The 12,004-nt window shown below is 37.7% G+C and overlaps 1 protein-coding gene across 1 annotated transcript in view; it reads right to left on the bottom strand.

Moving 5' to 3' along the window:
• Positions 1-12,004, bottom strand: part of LOC134649660 (disintegrin and metalloproteinase domain-containing protein 10) — an 81,485-nt gene that overhangs the window by 57,238 nt on the left and 12,243 nt on the right. The gene's annotated exons all lie outside the window — the stretch shown is intronic.

Raw genomic sequence — 12,004 nt, 5'->3', positions numbered from 1 at the left:
ATATTTATGGATTTATTTGGAAGTGTTAAAAGCGATCCCGTCTATATAACATTAAAAATGCGTAGGTGTCTCTGTCTGTTTAATTATCACCTCTTCACGCTTAAACCGCTGAACCGATTTCAATGAAATTTGGTATGGAGTTGGAGTTTGAGTTTCGGGAAGAACTGAGATAGTGTTTATCACGGAAATCTTTATTGAACGCAGACAACGTTGCGGCCTGAGACTATTTAAGTAATAATTACGATATGGTTTCAATGCCTTTAGCGGATTAGTATTTTTTAAGGCATTCATTAAGATTGTTGACTGGTTACAAAAACAAAAGCATAGACTAGTTTAATAATATGTCACGAGAACTCGATCTCTGCAAACACCGATGGAGTCTAAACTCCTCGACTTTTTGCAATACAATTACGAATCGGCCAAATTGATAAATTGTACACGGTCAATTCGAACCGGAGTAACTAGCTGCGCCAATTAAACTGGTTACGATCCCAACCTCCATCTTGTCGTCTATATTTATGTGCAGCTGTAGAGCTACATACTCTTAGCGAATTTATGTCTTGTTCTATATATTGTATTTATAGGAGGAATGTTACAAACAACTGCACACATGTTTCTGGGAATACACGATAGTCAAAATTAACTCATAATTATAACGGCGCATACAGCAACTCGTTACAATACAGAGCTACTCATATATCGTTATTCTGTATACCATAACAATATGATTTTAGTACAAAATTCTAGTGATATAGTCGAGGGATTTGACGAGCAAAATTTTAAACAGATATATTTCAGGTACCTAACCTGAATCTGATTGAAATAAAAGGTAAAGTAGCGCGGCGGCCATATCTTCCGTCGCAACTTTCGCGCGGCGCGCCATATCTTTTGTTTCCTTCTAATTTCCTGGCTTTACGACCCCCTTTATTAATCGGAGAGCAGTTTCATAAGAAGTTGGCGTCACATGTCGCTAATTGCCGTCGTCGGGCGGCGAGTACGCCGTGCGATCTAATAGCCGGACCCGGACGGACCAAATTGTTTTCGTGCTCTCTACTAACTGTAATTAAACTCTTGTGACATTATACTTTTACTACGGAATGTTCAGTTGCTCTATGAAACAACTATTGTTTTAAAATCATAATTAATTAATTACAATTATGATAAAAAAGTGTATTAGTTATGTACAGATGTGTGCAATATAACATCAGTCAATGAGAAAATTAAAAATAAGGGAAAACCATAACTTTAGATCGATCATGCTGGAACTTTTTTCATTGTTTTTAGGGTTCCGTACCCAAAGGGTAAAAACGGGACCCTATTACTAAGACTCCGCTGTCCGTCCGTCCGTCCGTCCGTCCGTCCGTCCGTCTGTCACCAGGCTGTATCTCACGAACCGTGATAGCTAGACAGTTGAAATTTTCACAGATGATGTATTTCTGTTGCCGCTATAACAACAAATACTAAAAACAGAATAAAATAAAGATTTAGTCGGGCTTTCATACAACAAACGTGATTTTTGACCGAAGTTAAGCAACGTCGGGCGGGGTCAGTACTTGGATGGGTGACCGCTTTTTTGCTTGTTTTGTTCTATTTTTTGTTGATGGTGCGGAACCCTCCGTGCGCGAGTCCGACTCGCACTTGGCCGGTTTTTTCTGCATTACGTAATATTAATTGAAAATTAACTGGAAACTTTACTTAAATAACATTGGAAGTTAAACAAATGTAACATGAAAACGGCTTATTTACTTCCTAGCAGAAATTATTCATAAAAGCGCTACATGCCTCAATTTAGTTATTATTCGTTCTTAACCTGTGATTTTAACTTATGTGTTTGTAAGAAAGGGATAAAACATAAATTAACTAATTAAGGCTTGTAAAGTTTTAAGAATAAGGAGGTCAGATATTATTTACTCAAGTTACTCTACTACTGTTATGCAGAGATGTACAAAATGGTTTTAAAAAAGCATTTAAATACAAAATGCAAAATACTTTTCAGATTTACTATTTCAAATGCAAAATACCAAATAGTTTTGCGTTTTGTATTTCAAATGCTAAATACAAAATAGGTATTTTCAAAATACTTTTTCAAAATAAAATACCTTTTGACCAAATCTCCGATATTTTTATTTATTTTAGGTACTTATTTATCATGAGAAATAGAGACACAATGCCGAGCCGAACAAAAACGTCTAATAACATGGCACCTTATGCATGACATTTTGGTCATATTTATCAGTAGGTACGCGTATCAATAATGTAAATCATGTAAATGTTTACATTATCTAATAGTACATTATTGTCGAGGTTCGGAAGTAGCTACTTGCAGGCTGAGGATTCGTTTTAAACGGACGACCTTGGGAGTCCGTTTAATTGAATCCGAAGCCAGCAAGTAGCCTTCCAGCCGAGTCATATATAGTGCTTTTCTCAAAAATGGTGCAAGAAATAGAAATATTTTACAGAACTTACTGAAGCAACGTTCTAATTTTCCATTAATTTTCACAGAAAAAAATACAACCATTAAAAAAATTAGCTTGCCGCCTTTAAAAAAAAAAGAAGTGTATTTTTCTGCTGAAAATACACCAACCTATTTGAGACACCTAAATAGTCGCGGTACCAACATTAAGCCTGTAACAGACTATCGCACCGCACCGCGACCTTGGAGCGTCGCACCCATAAGTGAGAGCGAGAAAGAGATATCTGTTTCTCGCTCTCACTTATGGGTGCGACGCTCCAAGGTCGCGGTGCGGTGCGATAGTCTGTTATAGGCTTTATAATAATAATAAGTGCTGATCATCTGTTTGGCTGTTTAAGGGACCTATGCCTTCATTTGATATGGCCATTTGAAGTTTTAAAAAGTTTGGAACTCGTTAAATAATGGAATTTGTATGCGACATTGCAGTCCCGAAATCGAGACTGCAATGTTTTTAACTTTTTAATTTTTTGAATGACCATAAACTACGCACTTCGCGACCTATTTTTTAACCGGCAACGTCGACTTTGCCGTCCATTTTTGAGAAAATTATCTTGTTGTAGTACAGTAAGTACATAGCCGTTCCAGTATTGTAGGGATAACAACAACACTTCAATATCATAAAAGTACGTAATCAAATCAAATCAGTAACCACTTCACCAGCACCAGCAAACAATAAATCAGTGAAATCGAATCGTCGGCGTCAGCGGCGTTGCGTTTCATAGCCATAGATCATGTTCGTCGTTTTCGTTTGACATTGACACTAGTCAGACATAATAGCCAGTTTAGACTCTCGCGCGATCCACGAGACGAGCCGCGAGCCGCGCCACGAAACGCGAGTGTAAGCGGTGGGCTCGCGGCTCGTCTCGTGGCTCGCAAGCTCGTCGAGCTAATATAATTTAAACACTAACGGCAGGGCATAAGGTTTATAACCGAATGACAAGTCGAACGCGAGTGCGTCGAGGCGAGCCACGAGACGAGCCGAGCCGCGAGCCGCAAGTCTAAACGACTATTGAGACCGTGCACGATGGCAGCGCCGCCTAGCGTTCGCAACGTGGTCGGCGCTGTCAAATAGCGAGCGCAACAAAATAAAGATTATTCCTTAAAAATATTTACTATAATGTACTTAACAATGTGCGGAATCTATTCGTATTTAATGTTAAATACACTTGGTTTTTGCTTTAGTGAAAACAGTAAGAATTATCTGTGTATTTTATATTATTCGGTCAATATCCTTCGTTGTTGTTTCGTTACAAATTCAATGAATAAACGCATGTTTCACTATGTTTTGATGACTCACTTAGTGATCCTTTTCCTGGGGATACGTACGATGCTTGCAATTATAAAAACTTTGACCTTTTTCACAGGTTTTAATCAACACATTTTATGTTAAAAATTTATGTTCTCCCGCTTAAGGCACAATGTCTGTTGTGACACTTGTGACAGACGACAGATAACCCTACGTGCCAAAAGTGTGCTTTTGACGGGCTTTTAATAACTAATATTACAATCACTTAATGTTGGTACACTGTATTAGCTATTTTATTAACATACAAGAAAAACTCTGTGTTGACATAGACTAGATAAAATGTTTAGCCATTACGTTGTTAAGCCTGGAATAGTACTATATGGTATAAAAAGCTAATATCTAGCTCGGCGTTGAAAATATATAAAATTTACTATTACGGTTTCGTCCAGTATTATTGCAGTTTACCACACAATAGCTATCGTGACCAATTTTTATCGTAAGTATGATTATAAAGCTAAAATAACTGAGAAGTATGGGAATTGACAGAAACACTGATACCAATCTTGTCATTATTGGCCACATCAAGCGCTGCATCGTTTCGGCTTCCCCTACGGGTGCTTTGCACGGAGCGAATAAGGCGCGCACTCTGACTGGCATGGCTAGCAGTAGGCGCCTCTATCGGTCAAATTCGGCAATACAAGCGTCATTCGTTCATTTCATTTTGTTTGACTGGTAATGTTGGCTAAACTTAATCACAAAGTATTTTGCATTTTGAAATGAATGCAAAATGCAAAATACATCTCGAAAAGTATTTCAAATAAAATACAAAATGCTTTTTACTAAAAGGCATTTAAATGCAAAATACAAAATAGGTATTTTGCATTTTGTATTTGCATTTTAAATAGAAGTATTTCAAATAAATCGCATCTCTGCTGTTATGACTATTTTTGCATGAGACGTTAGCGGTTAGCGGCTAGCGCCTTCACATAGGCACGTACTGGGCATGTACATACTACATACATCTTAACTAGAAGCTGTTTTGAGCTACTAGCAGCATAAACTTGATTTCCTTATAAATTATAGAGATAACATTATTTACGATGTTAAATAAATTCCGCAACCGAAGCAACTGTTGAAATTGCGCGTACCGTTATTCCGTACAATCTACACTTCTACATTCTACAATATCTCTTACAATGGTCTGTTTTGTTTATTTATGTCTTATAACCTCATACTCTCTTCGAGAATTGGGTACTCTAAGTAAAGCTGAAGACTCGATTTAGGTAATATATAAATTTTAAAAGGGGTTTGCAGTCTAGGATTTCAAAGTTCAAAGTCAAGTATTAATAGGTGTATGAATAGATTAGTATTATGTAGCTCACGGCAATTCCGGAATGCAAAGCATAGCTCGGTATTCGTCAGCGATCTATCCATGCAAAAGTTTGTTTACGTTCTGGGCGCCTAATAGCCCGCCCGGGAGCGGGGCGGTTACTCGTTTGGGCGGGGTCGATGACCTCTACACTGTTAGATACATTTCATACATCTACAATGTGACAAAAATAATTGGAAGTAGATTAATTGATACATCATTTGAAGTAAGCCAAGAGCATGTCGGGCCATGCTCAGTGTAGGGTTCATTAGGACATAAAATATGTAATTGCTTTATAAAACTATTTACACTACACGTCCGTACCAGATCGGCTAGTCTTATGAAAGGATGTTGCTGACCGACTGCCGTTGAATCACACGTCACACGTCTCTTTATGGGACTCAATGCAGCTAATTTGCGACGGTTCCATTAAGGCTCGAACAAAGAAGCAAGTTGTGAAGGTTTTTTACGATTCATCTATTTACTGTGGAGCAATGCATGTTTCTATAAAAAAATTCGGTACGTTTAGTAATCTAAACCAGAATAATAAGAAGCACTGTCCATTTTCGCCAGCGGCGTTGCATTATGTAACAAAAACCAAGCAAGTATCAATACAAATGGTTAAAGTCCTCGCCACTTACAGACAATTGACTCTTGTATTGTTGGCAGTGCACCACATGTGCGTAATACAGATGTCGGTATTGTCGGGCTAATAGCCATAGCAAACGGCGACTTTTTGCATCAATACAGCTAATGCGCGTTTCGCGAAAGAGCTTTTTCGTAGTACCTATGTTAAGATGTGTTATGAAGGCATTCTTCTTCGGTACACGTCGGCACTTCTACATGGGTTCGGAGGGATTTAATGACAACAGATGCAAACGAGCAGCTGTTACGGGTGACAGTTACAAGTAGAGAGAGGATGGGGTGCTATGCCCGTTTTGGGCCCTTTGGGGTTATTGTTAGGAAGGTATAAAAACAACTGGTACATGCGGCTTCATGTCATTCTCGTAATAGGTACCTATCATACAATTGGGTTTTAAAATTGGCAAGTTACTGCGGTTGGCCAGAACTATAACTATTACAAATGCAAACTATATGTTTTGCATTTCTATACAACACTGAGTGGCGGAGATGGAGACTGGAAAATTTTAAAATCGGGTTCGCAGTAGCCCCCCCCCTGGATTTCTACTAAGCTGCAACGCGACTGAATCGACACAAAAGTTTCGCGGATATAACAGGGTCGCCGTGTGCGATAGCTCTAAGGTGATACACGCACTTACATCTAGGTATCTCAATGAGCGGAGCGATAGATTTAACAATGTATGCAAATATAGGAAGTATATCAATTTCTCATTTTTACATAATTCGCCCGTGCGTCTCACTTTTCCTTACATATTGTTAACGTATCAATAACAAATAAAGATTTTTAAATTCCGTCTCTTAGTAAAAACACATGACGCGTTTCGGGGTGCCGGACGATGTAAACTTGTAAATACACTAACCGTGGTACCGTGTTTGGATCGCCTCCCCAGAAGTGAGCCTTTTGCAAGCGTAAAGATAAAAAGAAAAGTTTTCCGTATAACTTCTCCTAATTAGCGTCATTTCTTTTCTACTCGAAACGAGTAGCGGGTTCTTAGCTACAGATCTAAAAATACGACTGCAACATATCCGAGACACGTGTTGAGACGTGTTATGAGAGAATTTGTTATGTGTGTTTAAGCAAGGAAATGACACTAGAGAAACTACTAGTACTTACAATAGGGATGACACATGTTGAATTTTATAACAAAATCTATTAAAATAGATAGCAAACGAGCAATTTATCACAATAATGTGGATATTAAAATAAAATATTGAAAAAATACAAAAATACAGGACCTGAAAGTTTCAAAATTTAAGTTTTTTTTTTAACTTCCAAAAACGATAAAAGTAAGGGTACCAATCGATTCCTTAAATTTCATCCAAAAAAAATTTGTATAGCGACTATACATATACATAAACGCAATATTTCACCGACAAAAACGCAATTTTCTTGTTTTGTCCATACTACAAGATGGGCTCCCAGAGACCTTGATGTCACGCGCGTTCCCTTCTCGTTAGGGCGTTTCGCGAGTGAAGTGCGACTGTCGGCCTTTGACAACAATTTCTGATTTGTGTTACTTTAATGCAATGGGTCCCATATAGACATTTGATCCTAAAAACAAACCCGATCGATTGATACCATAAATGAAAATTAGTCATGTAGCCTATACTTACATATAATAATACTGCTTAAAATACAAATTAAATAAGTGGTATTTCTGCCAAAAAAAAACGCGCACTAGTAAAGTTTATTATTTTATTAATTTAAAATTTTAAAGAGTACCAACAGCTACAAAAACATTATACAGATTTACGGAACAATACAAAGCCAATTACAGGTACTCACAGTTAGAAATCCAGATTATTTGCAGATTAGTGTATGATAGCATTCTGATTGGTGATTCTATAAGAATTTTCATCACATCAAGTGCTCAGCTAATCGAAATATTTAAATAACTCGAGATAACAGGAAATATTTTATATTACCACAAAAAATCGAACCGCTTCCTTCCTGCCTTCTCATACTAATCAGCCAGCTTTACTTCGAAACTGGCATTAACCAGTTAAACCACAATACATTTTATTTTAAGGAGCAAGGAAAATCCGATCGAAAACTTGCCGTCACCGTAAACAGGGTTTACGAGTAAAAGTTTATTTACGAGTATACGAGGAGTGTGCGATACCGAGATCGGACGATAGATGTAGTAGATTAAAGATACTGCCGTAGTGGACCCCACAGCAACTTCAGGAGTGTTATTCTAATTCCTTATCGAGTACAGGAGAGTCTAACGTGCCATCGGACCAGTAAAAGTGCTTTATGATTGCGCGGAGCTTTTAAATAATCTCGGGGCAACAGATACACTGGTTTTCACTTTAGTGTTTTATTCGCCTGCGCTCGAAAGACACGCTACTCCCATAATCGCCAGACAGCTGCAAAACATCTACTAACAAAGCCCCAGACACCATGTCGGACACAATTTTCCGACGTAGCGTTAACAAGGATAGAGGAAAAGTGTATTGCAGAAGGTATATGTTACTAGCTTTGCCGAGATAGGATCGTAGGTACAATAGATTAAAGATATTGGCGTTGGACCGCCACGTCATGCTCGGCCGAGCGTGGCCGGCCTCCAAGGCTGTAACACGATTTAGAGGCTTGCCGCCGGCTGAGCTCCTGGCAGTGTATTCAGATTGCTCACAGACTCAAATACTCATGAAACCAGTTTAAGAAAGCACGTCTAGATCCTTAGCAACACAGTAATCAAAAAGCGTGCTTATACTGGTTTTCCTGAACTCTTTAAGGAATTGGAATAACAACCCTGTGCAACGATTTTTTATTCACATCCACCGTAGTGACTCACCGTGTTGATTGAAAAGGAAAATGGTTTACCTCTTGCTCTAGGCTATTAATTTTTCTAATAACAAGTTATACACACCGCTCATTATCTTGCACTAATGATCGGCGCTGTTTACCTTTTACAACTCTATACCACTCGCGTATAATTGTATTTTTATATAATTATAGATATTATTCTCATAAACATGGATAAATCTCTAAGCGTATCGCTTTCGTTGCAACTTTTCTTTTGTGAAAGTTAATAAATGTGATAATAAGGCCAATTTAGCCGAAATTACGTTTCTTTATCATACAGTTAAAAAAGCAACACTATTAGTTATGTAATAAATTACATATACCTTCTACTTTAACGGTTATTTTGTAGTATACTACCATTTTGTGGTAATTAAGAGGGTGCGCTTATGAGAGGGTGGATCAGGGCGATGTTTGTGCACTTAGTTGTTGTGATAGAGCAGTTTTTCTCCCCTAAATGATTAACTAACTGCCAATTAAATACCTCGATTTATTGGAGCAGGGCAGGGTCGTTGTCCCAATTGTTCAATGGGGAACAATCAGTGACCTTCTATGAATGTAGCATTTATTGGGACATAGGCAAAAAGAGTAGGCTTCTTGGCCAAGTTTGAAGATAATGCTTCTAACGACGCTTATAATATTTGCGCCTTGAAGTCGTTAATAAAAATGCATTATTATTAATGAAACAAAAAAGATTAAGAAGATATTGACAGGAAGGAATGGTAGAAGAGGGTTAAGTGTCATAGGACACACTGAGCACTAGACCGGGAAAACCGACGTGTGATTATTTGTATTATGTAAGTATGTTTAATATCGGAAATAAAGGATATCAAAATTTATATTTATGACATTTTAAAATGACATAAATACAACGACTGTACTTTGCAGTTTCTGTCTGCGTATAATTAAAGTACCGTAATTACGCTATAATAGTTTAATCTTAAGTGTACATTTATCCTAGCCTATCTCACAGGGCCAGAAAGTAGGGAAGTTTGAATAGTTAATTGCATTTATAGTGTAGGTAGAGGGTCGGGTAAACACAAGATACGTTTAATTGTCGGTAGGGTAGGGCACAGATCTCTTACCTACTAGACGGAGCATGTAAATATGACACCTTACGCTCACCCAGCGTGGCAACAACCATTCAATAGGAAAATAACTAGCCGCATCAAATTCGGTAAAAGGACCAAGTTAACACTCCTTTACTATTTTTTACTACCAATTATAGCCGCTTTGTATTTCCAATCATTTGATCTTCGGGATATTAAATAGATATGATAATACAGTGTTAGATATCCGTATGTAAAATATCAATTACAGCTGGTCTACCGTTTTGCGTGATTGATAGTTTCATCAATGAATTCAGTCCTTATGAGAAATTAAATTCAACGTGGAAGTTACGTGCCGTGCGCTACGCAGACGATGTCCCTGGCAAAGCTGCTTCATAATACGGTGACTATGGAAGGTTGTCTATGAGCGAGCGTTTTAATACGCGCATAAAGGGAGGGTTGGGATGGGCAACAAAACAAGAACACGTGCAGAGGGAATGTCATTGCACCGTCTCCCTGCATTACCTATTCAGGGATTACTGGCGCTGGCGGCGATGTGGCGCGGGCGAGGCTTTAAACGGCGAGACTTGCGCCCGTTTCGGGGGTTCCGGCGGAGATATACACTAGGGCTACCGGACGTTGAGATTTATCCTACGATAATGAGTTGGTGATGATGATGAACTATTTTAACTAACCATTAACTAAGATGATCAGTTATGATTTATGATAAACAGGACAAAGAAGGAATGCGGCAGGAGTACAGGAATATCACGATTATTGATTATTCTTTTTGTTTAACGAAGACACGCAAGTGCCCATTAGAAGCCAACGTGGCTTATGATAAGATAACCAGTACGGATATATGATGGTCGTAGGTGTTTAGGCGACAGTGTGATAAAAACAGTGTCTGGCTCTTTCAATTGCGTGGTGTTTAAAAGTGACACTTATTTTGTCACTTTGATATAGCCATCCATAATACGCCTGCAGATAAGGATAATGAAAAGAGTGATGGTCAGTTAGCCTCATCTTTATCTTCGATACGTTCCATCCCATTCCGTGTCAGTAAAAATGTTAGGATTTTATTAAAATCAGGCGTTTCGTAGAACTTGTAGTTTGTATCTGGTAACCCTATTGATATTGGATCCGGTGTTACAGTGACAGAGATTCCGGTAACGGCTCTATATTGTGTTGTTTCGCCTCTACTGACCGTTACGACAGTCCAATATTCAAATAAGACTATCTCTATGTAGACTAGAGCCTTTGTAAATGTACCTACAGATACACTATACACATACAATATTGTTGAAGTTACAGTTTACTCAGAGATTTCGTTACTGTTGCTATGTGAAGTTGAATGAACGAATCTAACTCATTGTTAGGCGCCTCTATTATTGAAGGCTATTCAACTTTACATTCATATACATATATGGATACAATTGAGATCTTTTATGTATTTTTAGAAAAGTAGAACTAAAAGTTAAACTCGTCGAATATGTAATGAAACTCATAAATTATACACGAATACCTGCTTTTATTTCGTTCCATGGCAACTAACCACTCTAACCATTTTATTCACCAAAGTGAAAATTTAATTACAAGCTTGTCTAAACGAAACCATGAAACCAATAAATTATGGAACGACACCTCAATTTTACAAACATCTAGAATATAAATATGATATGACAAAACATGAAACAATGTATGAAACATAACTTATAAGTATCGCCTTAATCAAAGTATGCAGGTAACAAAGTCAGCAGTCAGCACTCTTAGTGTGTGAACACTAGTGTCCGACCGAAACATGTTTTTTTGCCGAAACCGAAACCGAAACCGAATGTTCGGCTTTGGCTCTAGTTTCGGCCGAAACCGAAACCGAAACCGAAACTTTTGAAGATTTGTTAAAATAGTTGAAAAAATGTCATAAAACCGCTTTTAAACTCATATTAAGGGGCTGTCAACACCCAATGTCCTTGAAATCGATGTTACTTAAGGGGTTCCGCCACGCCAATGACCTTCGATCTGAATCCCTTCGTTTTCTTATGTTTTTTGTAGCTTATCATATTAACAGCAACGGCTTTAAGCAATATAAACTGGTTTTCTGGCCATAACTTTTGTATTAATTCGTTCAAAATTAAAACCGTCACGTCAAAGACGAACCCAAATATGTAGATTTCGTATAAAGTGTCATTCAATAGAATTTGCTAACTATGTAAACAAACCGCCATACTAAAATTGACACTGAATGTCAATTTACTAGTAACTTTTGTTTACATAGTTAGCAAGTTCTATTGAATGAGACTTTAAGTAATATCCTTCACAGCAATCTATGTAGATACGAAAAAAGTGTTCTTTTAGACAATGTTTAAAAAAATCATAAAATAGTATCCATTTCTTTCAAAATCCGGTAGACAATAATGGA

Source organism: Cydia amplana, chromosome 7 (assembly GCF_948474715.1).
Source record: "Cydia amplana chromosome 7, ilCydAmpl1.1, whole genome shotgun sequence".
Lineage (NCBI taxonomy): Eukaryota > Metazoa > Arthropoda > Insecta > Lepidoptera > Tortricidae > Cydia > Cydia amplana.
The sequence above is the reverse complement of the archived record's forward strand: the minus strand, read 5'-3'. Positions and strand labels throughout refer to the sequence as shown.